Source organism: Mastomys coucha, unplaced genomic scaffold (assembly GCF_008632895.1).
Source record: "Mastomys coucha isolate ucsf_1 unplaced genomic scaffold, UCSF_Mcou_1 pScaffold3, whole genome shotgun sequence".
Taxonomy (NCBI): Eukaryota; Metazoa; Chordata; class Mammalia; order Rodentia; family Muridae; genus Mastomys; species Mastomys coucha.
Window position 1 is genome coordinate 64,534,787 of NW_022196909.1, and position 17,507 is coordinate 64,552,293.

General features: G+C 44.1%; 1 protein-coding gene across 1 annotated transcript in view; it reads left to right on the top strand.

The window, feature by feature from the left end:
* The window catches only part of Kif6 (kinesin family member 6), a 319,301-nt gene that overhangs the window by 170,650 nt on the left and 131,144 nt on the right, over positions 1-17,507 (top strand). The gene's annotated exons all lie outside the window — the stretch shown is intronic.

A 17,507-nucleotide genomic window follows, 5' to 3' on the forward strand; every position in this document is an offset into this window, starting at 1 on the left:
CTCTTCCTCTTCCTCTTCTTCTTCTTCTTCTTCTTCTTCTTCTTCTTCTTCTTCTTCTTCTTCTTTTTTTTTTAAAAGGAAGCTAATTTACAAGGCCATGGGATTTCTAGGGCTGGCCTCGTCCACAAGTGTGTTTTCCTTTTCTGTCAATAGAGATGTTGGTAAGGCTTCTAAGGAATCATTAGAAGCCCAGTCTGTTTTGTGTGCATTAACCGTTTGTAGACCAGCATGTTGTAGAGTCACATGACTGATCCTGGCCTGGACCCTGAGGAATGTGAAGGGTGGTGCAGGGGAATGGAGAGTGCCCCCTGTTGGCCATGTAAGATAGCATTTCCTGTGCACAAATTTGCTTAGAAGCTTTCTAAGGCATTTAGCCTGGGAACGCTTTAAAAGTCTGGTGTCAGGCCTGTTAGTTTTATTTGTCAATTTGCCACAACCCAGAATGACCTGGGACGAAGTCTTCCATTCAAGAATTGTCTACACTGAGTTAACCTGTACTCTAGGCCAACACTACATTCCTACAGGCCCTATAGGAACATCTGTAAGGGCTTGTCTTGATTTCTTTAACATGGTTTCTAGTATATGCTCCCTCAGGAATACAGAGATGTATTGGGAGAGTGAACATGGCCCTAAGCATCACCCCTTGTCTGCACCCTGGGCTGTGTAAGAGTGAAGGACCCTGGCAGAGTACGCAAGCGAGGGTCTCAGCACGTATCCTCTCTCCTCTTGACTGTGGATGTGATGTTTAAAGTTCATGCCTTAACTTCCCCGCAGCAACAGGCTAGAATTGTGAAGCAAATAAACACTGCCTTCCCCCTGGCGCTTTTGGTTACGATGTTCTGTCATGGCAGAAATGAAAAGTGGCATAGGCCTAAGCAGCAGACTTCGGTTATAGAAGACAACATCAAGTAACATGGAGACAGATTATGTGAAATCTCACCCCTGCATCTCTGAATTCCACATCACCTTGCCTCAGTTAGTTCTTCCACAGCATAGCAGCATGGGTTCCATGTTCTAGGGAAACAACAGTGTGTTTGTAATGATGACTAATTCCTCGCTGGCACTGATTCTGCACAGCCCTGCTACATTCTATAACATTCTCTCTATTGGTTGGAATCAAATGGGGGCAGGACCAGGACTGCTGAATCCTTCAGTGGACACATCCATTCTGAATGGATTTGTGGTGCATATACTTTAAGAAATCACTACATTCAATACCTTTATTATGTGTGTATGTGTTTATAGGTGTGGTAATATGTCACAGCCTGTATATGGGGTCAGAGAACAACTTTTGAGAGACCAGAGCCTCTCCTGACACCATGCAGCTGCTGTGATTGGACTAGGCTGTCTTGCAGCCACCTTCAAGTTAGTAGGCTAGATTCTTGACTTGAATTAACTCATTTAATCCTTATCCTGTGGGGTAAGTTTTCATTTTGTCTCAAGTTAAAGATGAGGACATGCATAAACAAACACAGTGTTTGACCTTAGAGTAACTACAGACCAACACAGCAGAGTCACTGAGGGAACAGGTACTAGGACCACATCAGAGAAAACCAGAAAAATCCAGAAGGGGTTTCAAGGATAAGGCAGGTGGTGGAGGATGGCAGTACTCTACTGAGAAGGAATCCATTGTCTGGTAATTTGCCAGTGCCCTTGTAGGATCTAGGACATGGGAAGGTCAGGTGAGTTTGACATGTACAAAGCAGACCAACAGAAGGCATTGAGACTTGTGGCCAGTTCAAAGGCCATATAGTCTGGGCCAGAGCCTGGAGGTGCTAAGAAAGGGTGGGCATTCTAAGTGTTAAGGAATACACAGGGAATACACAGGGTTGGTAGTGCATAGACTGTGGAAAGTCAAGGTGAGATGAACCCCCAGGTCTCTAAGTGACAGTGACAGTCTCTACAAATGCAAGAATGGTGAATGGCTCCCCTGGCCCTACACTGATTGAAGTTTTGACCATCATGAATGTGTGTCAGCACCTGTGCTCTTGGAACCCAGGAAACAGTTTCCAAAGTATGACACTGTAGCTTCTCTCTGCATATTTTGAACCACAGGAAATTGGGAAGCCACAGAAACAAATTCCCTTTTTAACCTTATCCTTTTCTTTCCTTTCTCCTATTTCCCTCTCTCCTCCAAGGCAGACATAGAACCCAGAACCCCTCTCTCCAAATGCCACTCACAAAACATAAAAATGGCCTCTCAGTTACCCACCTAAGAGCTGGCCATAAGGAATTCTCTGGCTTACCTTGCCTGGCTGGATCATGAAACATTCCCTGAAAAAGAGGTTCTGTCCTCTCCCCAGTGGGAAGGGAGGCCACAGAGAGGCCAAGATGAGTATAGACATGCAATGCTCAGCGTCCTTCCCCAGCCCATTATACCAGATCACTTCTTTGGCTCAGTCCCATTTCTATAAAGCTGTCCTTAGACTGAAACTTTAAAGGAACTGATTTTCTGCAGGTCTTTGGGTCTAGGTCTTCCTTCCAAAGACTCCTTGACCATGCAAAGGTTGACTTAGAAAATCTGCTGCGCTTCTTCTTTTCTAATCCATGTTTTGTTATGGGGAGACATTGGTGACTCATATGACAGATGAGGAGAGGTGTCTTACCCTCCTACCCCACACTATGAAGGTGATTTTCAGTACCCATGGGGGAACACCATGGTTCATAGTGAATGGAGCTCTAATTTCTGAACTGTTGTTTATATGAAAAAATGGACTCAGATTCACCAACCCAACCATAGCTGTGGTCTAGACTTTTTGAATGTCTACTTCTTCTTTCTGCACCATCTCCCTCCTCAGAAAGATCCCCCTCCCCCTCACGGCATCTCATGCTCCTCCCTCCTTTTATAATTATAGTAAACTTTTCCAAGGTCTCACCCCTCCCTTGATCTTGCCACTGAGATGGACCACAGTCTTGTTTGGAAAACAAATTAAGTTTACTTGAATTGAAAATGCCTGAAAAAAATAAAGAACAAGAGCAATTGTTTTCAAGCTCCAAGAACAAATGAGGTCAAAGCGTTGGAGAGGGGCCTCCCGTCTGAAAGTGCTTTTGAGTCCTCTTAACTGCCATTGGCTGGGGTTCCAGGAGAATTGTAAATGGGAGTCAGCCGACAAATGGCCTGATAATGATCTAACCATTTGGGGAAGGTTTTGAAGGGGAATGGACTTTATTGTCTGGCAAAGACTACAAATAGGAATGAAAATTGTGGAGGAATTAGAGTCACAGAGCAAGCGCCATGGAATGGGATCCTTGATTATGTTTAAGATCCTCGGAGCTGATTAGATGTTTAGGACCACAGAGGCTTATATGTGAAAAGCTTATGTAAGCTAAAGCATATTCAAATAAATCAATAAGTTTGCTGTTTTGAAAGTTTTTCTGTCTTGGGAAGGTGTTTTTGTTTCTTTTAACCATGCCAAGGCTCTTTCTAATTCAGATTAGCTCAAACTGACTGGGCTCAGAAAGTATGGTCAAAGTGTGCCCCTTTCTTCCACTCTCTTCAACTCACCTCTGATGGATGCTGAGCCTGAGCACCTTTGAATTAGAAGGTGGGGCTGGATTTATGGTTCACTGGAGAATCCTGAAGTCATGGTCCAAGTAGCTGGCCAGGTGGAAGAGAGTCAAGGATTTGGGGCTTTGAGTTAGTTGTTGATGTGGAGACTGAATGTCTATTGTGGTTTCCTCAGAAAGACCAGAGGGATTGTTCAGGCTCGGTTTGGAGAGTCATACCGTTCTTTCATGGGGCTAGGGATGTGGCTCTGTTGATAGAGTGCTTTGTCTAGCAAACACAAAGCCTGATTTCCATCTGCAGCACCTCATTAAACCAGTTGTTTAGTGTGGGGTGGGGTGGGGGGTTATATTGCTCTTATAAGAACTTATATTGCTCTTCCAGAAAACCCAGGTTCGATTCCTAACACCCACATGGCAGTTCACAGCTCTGTAACTCTAACAGAAAGCCAGACATGGCAGCACGCGCCTGTTATCCCAGCACTGGTTGGGCAGAAGCAAGTAGATCCCAGGAGCTCACTGGCTAGCTAGCCTAGTGAACGAGTGATCTCTGGGTTCAGCAAAAAACCAAAAAGTCCTGCCTCTAATAACAATTCTGATGCTAATATTGATGGTAACAGATGATGATGATGATGATGATGTTGATGATGTGGAGGGGCTGATGAGATGACTCAGAGTTAAGAGCATGTGAGCATGTCGTATTCTTGCAGAGAACCTGGCTTTGTTTCACAGCACTCTTGTTGAGCAGCTCATAACCCCAGCTTCAGGTTTCAACACCCTCTTCTGGCCTATGGGGGAACCAACACACATCCACATAAACCAAGTTGTTCCCTTGAGACCAAAGCCTACTGTTTATTAGTCTAGCTAAACCTAGTCCTCCAGTAAGTCACAGAGAAAAGCACCAGGAGACACCAGTGGCGGGGAGTCTACCGTTATGCTTCCCAGAGAAAAGTCATCCTTGCAGAGCCCAGGACTTGCAGTCACGGATTACTCTGCCAATTCCTGGGGAAATGCATCTTTCAAACCCTTATTTGAAAGACATATAGATGAGACAAGTAACCAAGACCTGAACATGGAATCCAGGAGGGAGAAGAGGCCACACAGAGATGAGCAAGCATGCAGATGCCTGTTTGAAGGTCCGAGCACACCCAGACTTTCATCTTGTAGACATTGTGAGCCCAATGAGGTCTCATGAGGTTTTATCTGAAATGAACAATGGCTTCTGTTTTTGGTTTGGTTTTGAAGCACATTGACCTTTGGTGAGAAGGAATTTCTGGTGTTTGGCTAGCTGCAGTGGACAGCATGAGCTCTCAGATGCTCTTCCCCAGCCAGCTTCTGTCACCTTGACACAAACTAGAGTCATCTGGAAGGAAGAGCCTCAGCTGAGAAAATGCCACCAACCCACATGGCCTGTAGGAAAGTCTGTGGCCCATTTTCTTGATTGACAATGAATGTGGGGAATCCCAGCCCCACCATTGTGGCCAGCGAAGCAAGCCATAGGGAGCAAGCCAATAAACAGCATTCCTCCACGGCCTCTGCTTCAGTTCCTGCCTCCAGGTTCCTGTTCTGAGTTCCTGTCCTGACTTCCCTCAATGATGGATTGTGAATGGGACATATAAGTCAAGTAAAATATTTTCTCCTCAAGTTATTTTTGGACACAGTCTTTATCTCAGCAATATAAAAACAAATTAAGACAAGCACTGTCTGTCTGTCTGTCTGTCTGTCTGTCTGTCTGTCTCTATGTCTATCCTTTTTTATCTGTGTCTACCTACTTTTGCTTATCCACCTGGCATTCATCTGTCCATCCATCCATCCATCCCTCCATCCATTTATCTATCTGTCTGTCTGTCTGTCCATCCATCTGTCCATCCATCCATCCATGTGTCTAACCTATGTACCAACTGATCTTTTGTAGAATCACCATCTGTGAGTACCTGTGGTCTTCTGAGTCTAGGTGGAGCGATCCATCAGTAGCTAGAGCTGTCATTCCACAGAGTGAAAGCTCAAGGAAAATGGCTGGCAAGGTTCCTCACAAACATAGTCCAGGACTAGGGAGATGGCTCTTTTGATAAAGTGCTTGTCTTGTGAGCACAAGGATATAGAAAGAATATTTTGTGTATTGTATGGATGCATCACCTGACAATTAAAAAGCTTATGGCCTATGGCTTAGAAAGGAAATAGAAGGTGGGACATCTGGGAGAAAAAAGGATTCCAGGATAGAGCCAGGCACAGGAAGATCTACCCAGGAAGATATGAGGAGACAGATGCATGGTACCTGAGCACAGACAGGTCACTAGCCACATGACAAAATGTAGATTAAAATAAATGTGTTATCTTAAGTTATAATTCTAGTCAGAGAAGAACCTAGATATATAGCCAAAGTATTTGTAAATATATTTTGAGTCTGAGTCTTATTTCTAGGATCATGAGGTAAGGAGGAAGGACTAGGCCTAACTTTCATACCATGTTGGATGTCAATTTGTTGTAGTAATTTTTAATCTTAGTCAGGGGTTTCTACCTTGTCTTTGATCATTTAGTTCCTAGATAAAAGACACAAAAGTTTAATACTTATAATTTCTTTAATGTACTAGAGCTGGGCAAATATCTACCCTCTAAGCTATCATGCCTATTTCTCTGTCAATAACTCTGAATTATAGCTTGCCATGGTCCATCAGGACAGCTCTTAACTCCAACTGGCAAGCCATCATGGCCATGTTCTCACAACTCACCTACCCCCTGGCCTCTTCCACCCTCTACTCTCTTCATGGTCCTGCCTCAGACCTCAAGCCTGAGAACTGAAACCCCACCTACTTCTCTTCTGCCCAGCTATAGGCTGCCAGCATCTTTAGTCAACCAATAGTTTCAAATTAAGGAGAGTTTCAAATTATCTCCTCTCTGAGGGCAACCAGGCCTGGGGAGGTGGGGGGTAGGGGGCAATATTTAGCATTATAATACATAGCAGAAGACCAAACCTCAGCACAAAGACCTGAATTCATTCCCCAGAACTCTCATTTAAAAAATGTTAAGTGCCATGAGTCCCCCAGTGTGTACTCTTTGGTTGGAGTTTTAGTCCCTGGGAGCTCTGAGGGTACTAGTTCGTTCATATTGTTGCTCGTGCTAAGGGGCTGCAAACCCTTCAGCTCTTGGGTCTTTTTTCTAGCTCCTTCATTGGGGACCCTGTACTCAATGAATGGCTGTGAGCCTCTACTTCTGTATTAGTCAGGTACTGTGTATAGCAGAGGATGGCCAAGTTGGTCATCAATGGGAGGAGAGGACCTTGGCTCTGTGAAGGTTCTATGCCCCAGTGTAGGGGAATGCCAGGGCCAGGAAGTGGGAGAGTGTGGGGTGGTGAGGAGGGGGAGAGGGGAGGGAACAGGGGATTGTTTTAGTTTTGGGTTTTTTTTCTTAATTTTATTTTTTCCTTATTTTATTTTCTTTTTCTTTTTTCTTTTGGAGGAGAACCTGGGAAAGGAGATATTGTAAATAAAGAAAACAACCAATAAAAAAATTAAAAAAAAATGTTAAGTGTTATAGTGCCCACTTGTAATCCCAGTACTGGAGAGGTAGACAGGAGGATCCATCAACTATCAGAGATCTAACTTAGTTTCCTGCATGAGACCCGGTGTTTATAAAACATGTCTCGATTAAGGTAGTCGTGTTGGTGCATGCCTTTAATACCAGCACTTGGGAAACAGAGGCAGGCAGATTTCTATGAGTTGTGGGCCAGCCTGTTCTACACATGGAGTTCCAGGCCAGACAAGCTATGTAATGAGACTATCAAAGCACAAAACAAAACAAAACAAAAAACAAAAACCCACAAGCAAAACAACAAAAACCATGTCTCAGTTGCTCTGACATGACAAGCCAGAGCCTGTCGCTCTGTTTCTGTGATGGCCATGTCTAGCTCGCTCTCCTTTGTATCTGTGCTACAGTTTATCACACAGATGCATGTGTGTGAGTCAGGAATTGTGAGTGGAAACATCTGTCTCAACTGTGCGTGGAGTGTGCAGGCAGGCCTCTGTTCCTGTCACACTGCCTTTGTACTTTCTGGGTCCCCTGAGTCAATGACTGGAGCCTGATGAAGGCGTCTGTGACATGCTAAATGGAGATGTCTCACACATTCGTAAGATTCATCAAATGAAAACAGAAATCATTCAGTTAAATCCGAACTCCTAATGAAGAAGTGTTTTAAATTGCATGGGTCCCATGCAATATTGCAAATATTGAGATGCACTTCTGCTAAAACAAAGATATCATTGATTATCTGAAATTCTAAATTAACCACATGTCTTAACTCCCCCCACATTCCCCCAAACCATCCTAATCCTGGCTCTGCCATTGGTAATGTTGCTTCAGTGCAGGAATTCACAGTCATCTGTAATGGGCCACTGAGTGGGGCTTGGTGACAGTGTTTGTCTAGCATGCACAGTGGCCACTGAGTGGGGCTCGGTGACAGTGTCTGCCTAGCACTCACAGTGCTTTGAGTTCAATCCCTAGAACCAAATGAAAGGACCTGTTCTAGAGAAGAAATAGGGAAGTCTATGCAGTTGGATTAGTGTGCAAGTCTTTGTGGGTTTCTTTCTTGCGGATGACTGGAGTCAACCCTCACGTCATGTTAGCACCAAATGCTGCAACTTCTGGTCTTCCTTCTTCCCTCCACTTCTTTCTGCCTCACCCTAATTCTAATTTTCTGAAACCAGAGAAAAACAGGCAGATTCTAGCACTGAACACTCCTCAAAGTTTCTCTTTAAGTATTTGGGTGACTTCCCGCGGCTACATATGCTCTGTAGCACCCTGGGAAAGTATGCAGTGTGCTGTTTGCTGTGGGGATCACTGTTAAATGGAGACTTCCCTGTGTGCACCTATTTACTCAGATTCACAGTCAGAGAGGGTCAGCACTCAGTCTCTGCTAGCCCGAGGAACCAATACCCAAACTGTGCACTACTGCTCTGACCCCAGTACTGGCTTAATCCAGGTGTCAATGGGCTCCTTATCCTGTGAGTGTCTTCTAGAGCTACGGCTTTTCACTATGATTATTTTTGGAAGTAATTTTAATAACTAAAGCTATTACTGATATTAGGATTGTTAATGTAGTCCATTCTACTGGGAATGTTTCAGGTACCTGGAAACACTCCAAAGTTTCCAAAGCTGACAAGAGAAATCTAGCATTATTATTTGCATACTACATTCCATGGAAATACCTGCTGTGCTAATGAGCAAGCATGAAACTGGGATAGACAAGGGGTACTTAGGAACTTCCTCAGGCAGAAAGACCGAGTAGCTCCCAGAGCCAGGTTTCGGGGGAGGATGGCAAATGCCTTAGAGAAGTTAGCAGATACAATAAAAGCATTGTCATCACACACACACACACACACGTGCACACACACACACACACACACACACACACACACACACACACGCAGGCACGCACAGTGTTTTGCCCATTTTAACTCCTTTTCAAAGCTTCGTTTTAAGCCAATTCAAGTCTCTCTTGAGCCGTCAGTGCATTCTCTCTCTCTCTTTTTTAGGGGTTTTCTATCTTTTTTAAAAGAATTTTTTAAGAATTGTGTGGGTTTGTGCATTCCTGAGTAAGGATGTGCATATGATACAAATGTGTCAGAGGCCTTTGGATCCCCTGTGTCTGGAGCTATGGGCCGTTGTAAGCTACCCAATGTGGGTGCCAGAAATATCAAGCACACTCCGGTCCAAGAGCGGTACGTGTAGAGCCACGTCTCTACTTCCAGGTGTTTCATTTCCACAAAAGCTAACACCTTTTGAACAAGGCTTAAATGATGTTTTGTGAGACTGGAGTGGCCTCACCCACAAATTCAACCAACCAAGTGATAGATGGTGGCCATTTGGAGAAACACCTTTAACAGTTTGCATCGCCCTTCATGGCCAGTCACCATGCAGTAGCATAGCAGCTGCACAGTCTAAGCATGTGTTACCCTTTTCTTCATGTGAGTTTGTATCAGTGATCACCAGGTAACACCTAAGGAGTTCCCTTCATTAAGCTGTACAAATATCAGGTCCTGTGCCTCTCACAGCAAAACTCTCAGTGAATTCTACAATTTTAATATATCCTGAGAAGAGCAGGTCTAACCATTAGCCTGCAATGCTCGAGATAGCAGCACCACTAAAATCACTTCAATCACCGCAGGTAAACAAGAATACCGCAGATGTGCGTGTGCTCCACACAGCCCCTCCCACACTGACCCAGCACACGACGGTGCGCACCAGCTCTCCCGGTTCACCTCGTTTTTCTCCTGTGTCAGGTCTTATTCTGTTCTTCCTGCAGTACAAAAGTATCCTGCTGCATGTGTGATGCAGAATTATCTGAACGATAGATTCCCTGGTGCGTAGGTTCAATTCCAATCTACTCAGCTCTTAAATTCGGCAGCCTTTGGCTGTAAGCACCAACATTTCTCTCATCTCCTGTGGTTCCATGATGCCTCTGACCCCCCCTCCCCCCACCAGTTCCACAACATACACAGAACCAGCATGGCTGTCAGACGCAGGAGATGATAGGAAAGTTAACACTTTGTCTAATGCAGTTCTTTGTGATTTTTTTTACCCAGGCTTAGTATGGCTTTCTGATAACATCGTACAGGGCAGGAAATGTAATTTAGCACTTGACTGCTCTCTCTGAACTTACCGAGTTCTGTTAAACTTACTGTGTCAGCTCAGATAGACAGCGGACAGGCTCTTTTTCAATCTTTCTAAGCAGAAGTAAAAACCTAATTGATGACCATATCAATTTCCTAACTTCATTGTTCATTACCTCTCCCCGCTTTAATTACACATTCGGCATGAGGTAATCAATTTTTGCCATTAGCAAATGGAACCTGCAGGAGCTCATTATTCCCACACTCGTGGCTTCAATGCTCAATTTGCCATTCCTGCAAGATAGCTTTGTTTTACAGAAGATTGACACCATGTCTGAGACCCTATTTTTCACCAAGCAGAAGCTGATCTCACTGTTCATGCTGTGTAGTGTGTTCAAGGGAAGAAATTCCCCTCAGCCTGTGTGTTCCACAGGCACCAGAAGTTTAAAATCTAAGACAAGTGTGGTTGTTTAAATGAGAAGAGATTCCCATAGGCTCAGATATTCAAAATGTGGTTGCCAGTTGGTGAATTTAGAGATTTGGGGCATGCAGCCTTGGTGGAGCCTAGTCTGTCACTAAGGCTGGCTTTTGAGATTTTATAACCCTACCCTTCTTCCAGTTTGCCCTTTCTGCTTTCTGCTTGTGGCGGAAGATGCAGTTTCTCAGCTTCCTGTTCTGGCCGCTGTTCCTGCCTACTATAGCTCCTCACTAGAATGGAGCCATTTCTCTCAAACCATAAGCCCAAATAAAATAATATTTAATATAAAAAGAATAATATTATTAATAATGATGTATTATATATGATATAATATACTATCATTCCTATCAGCACACTATATAATTACCATTAATAATATATTGTTAATAATATTATAATTAATCCCAATTTTTGATATTGTATTATTATATTGTTATACTGTTAATAATAATATTCTATTATATTTATTATATTAATGATAATATACTATTTCATTCTATCAGTTGTCTTGAACACGGTGCTTCCATCACAGCATTCCTGTTGCCGTAGATTTTTCAGCAACACTCACTGTTACCCTCTCGTTCCCACATTTTCCCAACACTGCCCCAAGGAAACGCCTGTTGTAAAGCCAAGTCACTCTGACCCAAATATCCGACTTCTTCCCTAATCTGAAGTCTACTCCGCGTTGTTTCCTTTTGGATAAATGAGATCAACGCCTTGGAAAAAATAAACAAATGCTGGGTGTCGTGCCTCACTTCTGTAGTTGCAGCACCTGGGAACCCGAGGCAGTGGTGTTACCACAAGTTGGAGGTCATCCTGAGCTACAGACTGAGTATCAGACCAGCCTGGGCTACACTCCGAGAACCTGTCTCCAAGTTTAAAAAAGGAAACAAAAGAACTAAAGCATAGGCATACCATCACGTCCCTTACGTGTTTCCTCCGGACCGGATATGTGGGTGGTGTGGGATCCACAGGGCAGCGTGTTCTATAGTCACCTGACAAGCAGGAGTGCCCTTCAGTATGAAGACGGGGGCAATGTGGGGGGGAAGGAGGGGGAGGAGGAGGGGAAGGACGAGGAGGGAGAGGAGGAGGAGGGAGAGGAGGAGGACGGAGGAGGAGGGAGAGGAGGAATCTTACCCTGGAACGCTGCTACTCTCACCTTCCTGAGGAGACTCCCGAGGTGCTCCATGGTGAACCGTCCATGTCCAACATTTACTGATGGGGTTCCAGGAGCCAGGGAAGAGCAGGAAGCAAGCCCAGCCAGCCGTTCTCCAGGAAATGATTACAAAAGGAGTAAATGCATCAGAAAGCTGGACCCCAGGTTTGCTGTCTGCAGCCTGGTCAGGATTGCGAGAGTTTGCTTGCTATGTGGTGACGGCCTATAATTAGCAAAAAGATTGTCACAGGAAGTGCCATGTTTAATTTTGCAAGTGATGCTTGCAACATTTGCCTTTTAAAAAACAAAAACATTACAAATAACAGTTTCCTGAAATTTTCCCTTAATCTTCCAGTTTATTACCTTATTTTAACTATTTTTAAAAATATATTTTTATGAATTGGTACATAAATGTATAAATACATATATATAAATAATCAGTATAAATCTAGTTATTAATTTTATATAAGTGTATTTATAATTATGTGGTTTTATTCATGTGTATATATATAATCTAAATAATATAAATATCAATTAATATTAATATTTAGAATTATAGTTGTAAGTAATCAACAATTAAGCCTATCAGTTATATATTACTTGAAAATATGTAAATTTGGTACATAAATATATCATCTATATTATGTATATAAAATTTGGTACATATATTTATCATCTGTATATATAAAAACCTATGCTGTAGGCTGGAAGAATGATTTAACAGTTAAAAGCACTGGCTGCTTTTCCAGAGGTCCTGAGTTCCAATTCCCAGCAACCACAGGGTGGCTCACAACCATCTATAATGGGATCCGACGCCCTCTTCTGGTGTGTCTCAAGACAGCTACAGTGTACTCATTAAAAACAAACAAACAAGCAAAAGACCCTCTACGCTCTAAGGCTGAGGAGACCACAGCCCGTGGGCCTGGATCTCTGCCACCCCTTGCGTGCAGTTCTAACCATCCAGCCAGGACCACAGCCTATGGCCCTGGATCTCGGTCCTCTCTGTTCCCACTGCCCAGCTTTTTACTGTGCTCATTGTTGGCTGTGAGCATGTGCAGTAAGACTTACTGAAAGCATATGATTGCCTCTTCCCACAGTACTCCCCGGATCCTGTTCTCTGTAGAGATGGGTGATGATTCAGTTTTCTGACTACTTAGCGACTCTTGTTTTCAATTCATATTTCCTTTTCCCATTTTTCTATTTGTCTTTCCTTCTGTGGGCTCCTGAGATGGCTGCAGGGTTTGAATGTACCACTACTTTTAATATCTAAAAGGGGAAGTCCCATTTTCAGAAAGGTGCCAGACAATATCCCTTCAACAACTTGATTTTAAAACAATGTTTCTTTTATATTTAGTTAGCTCTCCACATCTTAGCATCTCCCCTCCTCCATCATTTTGTTTGAATACATTTGCTAGAATGACTGCAACAGCCACAGGCAAAACACAGCCACAACCTGGTGCTGGCCCCCCTCTATACACATAGGATTTTACTGAATGCGTTTGTTTGCATATTGTCAATGGCTGGTTTTTGCAACTATAGAAATAGGTAGAGTAGATGCAAGAGACACTATTTGGCACACAGGAGAAAACCCTATGTTCTTCCAGGTTCTTTACAACAATTTTTTAAAAACTGGGTTTTAGAAGAAACTTTAAAGCAGGTGAGACTTGTGTGGGGCCATCTGGCCTCCTCTTTGTGTTACAGCCTCCGTTGTTGGAAGGTGTCTTGTCTTGTCTCTTCCTTGCTCTTTGAATGACAAGTTTTCCCCATCTCTCTCTCTACTGCTAAGGGAGAAGAATCTCTGACCTGGTGGGTGCTCTGGAGGGAGGAACCAGAGGCTAGCCTTAGTAAGCAGAAGGCAAGGCTCATCTGTGAGAGCCTTTGCAGAGAAGTCTGCAAATGGAGGCTGACAGGATCTTGAATTGGGGGGAAGGGAAGGGTCCTAGAGCCTGTAACGACTAGCAGGTCTCAAAGCACCTGATCTTAGCTCTGCCAGGCACTAGTAAACATGGCTACACTACGGAACAATTAACAGACTGGATTCCTGTTAACTCTTCACAAGGCTCTTGCATGTCCTTGATAAAACAGGCTTCTTCCCCTCCTGACTTCCACCCTCTTGGTTTATGGGGTAGAAACTGTCTTTAAAGATAACAGCTAGGGATATGCTTGTCGGGAAACACGGTTGACTTTCCAGTGATGCATGGCTTACCAAATGTTTCTTAGATGGTCACGTACAGAAATGTGAAGAGGCATGAGATGAGGGGGTGGGCTGTATAGTGAGGGGGAACTGGAGCTGGGATCTATACAAAGAACATTATGGGAAAGTTAGCAAGCTTGCCTGCCTGGTAGCAGGTAAAGGAAGGGGTAAGGACCATGAGAGCCCAGGACCAATCCAAAGTGACTGTCACTAAGGGTGACATGTCTCACTTTCAAAGGTCTGAAATGAGCTAGGGTTCCTAGCAGCCTGGAATTAGTGATTAAGAAGCCTGAACGCTGAGCCAGTATTGACTGATGGTAAGTGCACTCAGTCACCAGTCCCCACCCGACTCTCCTCTCTGCACACAGACCATCTACCAGGGATGCTGGGAAGTTAAAAAGGAGATCTTCAAGCTGAGGCCAGCGGCTGTCAGAAGCCTGGCATCCTTGGGGTAGTCCTCAGCCTCAGCTAATGACAGCAGACTTTCACAGCACTGACAGCTAGACCAAACTCGAGGCTGACAGACCTGCTTTTCTTGGAAGTAAAGAGCCTTTGAGTGGGAGGGTGGCGAGGTAGCAGGGTAACTCTAATTCAGCGTGCTAACTGGGCAGCCCCAGGTGTTTATGCTGGACTAGGGCCCGCAGCTGACACTTTGGCAGACTGGTGCCAGTCACTGAGAAACCTACAGAAATTGCAACGGAGAGGTGGTACAGAATGGAAAGTTCTCCATTCTTAGTGCAGCCCCACCGGAGGAGCCAGAAGCACCACTGCATAGGAGCAAAGTCACCTACAGTTGTAAAAAACACACTGTTCGAATCTTGATTTTGTGACCCCGGCAATTCATCTATCCGTCTTATAAATCTAGCGTAAGTGCATACGTGTCAGAGACTTTTTAAGTAGTTTTGATCAAACTTCTTAATCAACACTAGAAATCAAAACAAAATTCATATGCTTGCTAATTTTCTGAGGCATCTCAAAACTTTACAGATAAGTTTTTGAAGCAAAACCAAACCAAATCTGTACTTACTCAGGCCTTGGCTCGTTGGAGGTGTCTAACCAACTCAGTACGTGTATACTTACCATTCTGAGTTCCAAGTGAAAGGGCTAATAGTTAAGTGACTCCTGTCAACATTAGACATTGAACACACAGTGGGGTAACTTCTCCATAAAGATTACCTCCCCAAAATGGATTCATATCTTCTACCACCATTTTCTAACTTGAAAATGGAGAGATTTCTCTTAACTTTACTTCTCATGGGTCTAGATCCTGCCATTCCTAGGAAGAATGGGAAGTGATTTAGCAACTCCCAGGGGTTCAGCAAGTCTCAAGTGTGTGCTAATAGAAAGTACTTTAAAATAGTGGTGAGACTGTAAGAAAAGGAAATGATGAGATTTTTAGAAACATGGGCGGACCTGGGAAGTATTATATTAAATGAGGTGGCCCAGACTCCAGAAACAAAATGTGTACTCTTGCTCAAGGACAGGTGCTAACTTTTAATGGTTGTGTGTGGAGGTATGAGAGCGGGCATTGACTCTGAAGCCAGACAGGAGACCAGGAAGGGAGAACAAGAGGTGTTGAAAAAGGGGAGGAGGGAAAAGGACACATGACAGGAAGTGGAAAGGCCGCCAGGGCTGCGGACATAAAGTGGCAGAAGAGAAATGCCACAGAGAGATTGAATTCTTTGCATACTAGTAAAAAAGAAATCAACTAAAAATAATGAGTGAGCAGAGAATGTAGCCAAGAAATATTACTAATTCTCTCAGGATCCCTGTTCTGATTGGGCCAGCTCAGCTCCCTGTTACCCAAGGTCTAGAAGTGGCAGGCTCTCTCTCCCCTGCTGACTTCCATCCATCCTGTGGTCAGTCAGCAAATGAAGTGTGGCTTAACAGCGAAGCCCCCTGGTCCTTAGGTAGATCTCTCTCAGTCAATGGTGGGCACTGGGGCCAAAATGTAACTGGATAAGGATTATGTGGGATTTGCAGAGACAGAGTTGACTGCTTAGGGGTTTCATAAGAAGGGAAAGAAGAAAATGGGCTGACAGCTTGAAAGACAGACAATAGAAAAGGCCATCAGGACAGGGAGACAGTTTGCAGATGCTCAGGTTCCACCAGACCACGGCAGCCAGGGGATGATAGGACCCCACTGCTGCCTGCATCTCCCAGCTAGCTTTTCTTCAGGAGTGCCTGGACTCCTGTGGGTGTCTTCCACATTAATTTTTAGCATGCTTTAAGAACAGTCCATGTATGCACTTGACTGGCCCCAGCCCCACCATGGCCAGAGCAGACTGGCTGCTTTGCTCATCACAAAGTACTGAGCTACAGAAAATCCCTGAGATAGGATTTGAACAGGGTAAATATTAGCCCTTTTCCCTACAACTAATTGACTAAAGATCTTGAATCTGCACAGAGGAACTACTTGGTTTATTCCCTGAGTCTTAGGCTTCTCTGACTGCCAGCATAGCTCACCTCTTTGCTAGTAAGCCTTTAAACTATCAAAGAATCCCTCATGCTTCCCAGTGCACTATAAAGGAGGCTAGAGGGAGACAGAAAGATGGACAGTGAGGAAAAGGGGTACAGCGCATAATCATGGCCACCAACCCACTTGCCATCTGGGGGCAAAGATCTTGGACTGTAGCTGCGCTAGGAGAACAGTATGCAGGGGAGAGGTGTGTAGGTCAGATTCACCACTGCTTCCTGGTGGTACTTAGAAGTTTTCTTCTCTCAGACACAGCAATCCTTGCTGCCATGCATCCCCAGCGGAGCTCACACCGGAGCCTGTACTTAAACAAACAGGGACTCTCTGAAAACCACTTTTCAGTTACAGTCATCCGTCTGCCTTTTGGCACCTTGGATAATACATCTGTGAACATGTTGGTGATTGGTTAATTCTGGAGTGACCACCAACACAAGGTGGGGAGTTTCAGATGCAGGGCTCCCCCCCAATACACACACATCTTTATTTCCTTTCCCTAAATAATGTGGCCATTCTGCAGTTTCTGGTATCCCCATCTCCACCCACCCCATCCCCCAGAAACTCCCTTGATGTGAAAAGCATGTTTGGACTCAGTCTCAAGAGGAGCCTGGTGAGAGCGGCGCCTGTTTAAAAACTTCCAGAGGGTTCCCCATGTGCCTTCATCCCTGTCTTATCTTCTTTATCTCGAAGGTCAAAAAAAGAACTTAGGCACTGTTTTCCTCTGAGAATATTTAACACAAATTCATCTTTATTTCCTATAAAGAGGATCAAAGATGGAGAACACAAAACATCCCAATGGTTTTTACTTGATTGTAGAAGAAATAAGACATTTTCTTCTTTTATGCCTGAGCATTACATTTTCTCTTTAAAGCTCAGAACGCTTAACACATTAGTTTGTTTGTTATAAAATTTAACATGAGCTTTTGTTCAAAGGATGAGTTTTTTCATTCTCCTGTTTAAAACATGCAGTTCAAAGTGACTGCCTCCCCTCCAATATACCCAAAGTGCCATGAGTACTTAACGTTTTGCTGGAGTTTCAAAGTTAAGTGTCTCCCAAGGGATTGGTCCCCAGGGTGACACTATCAGGAGGTTGTGGT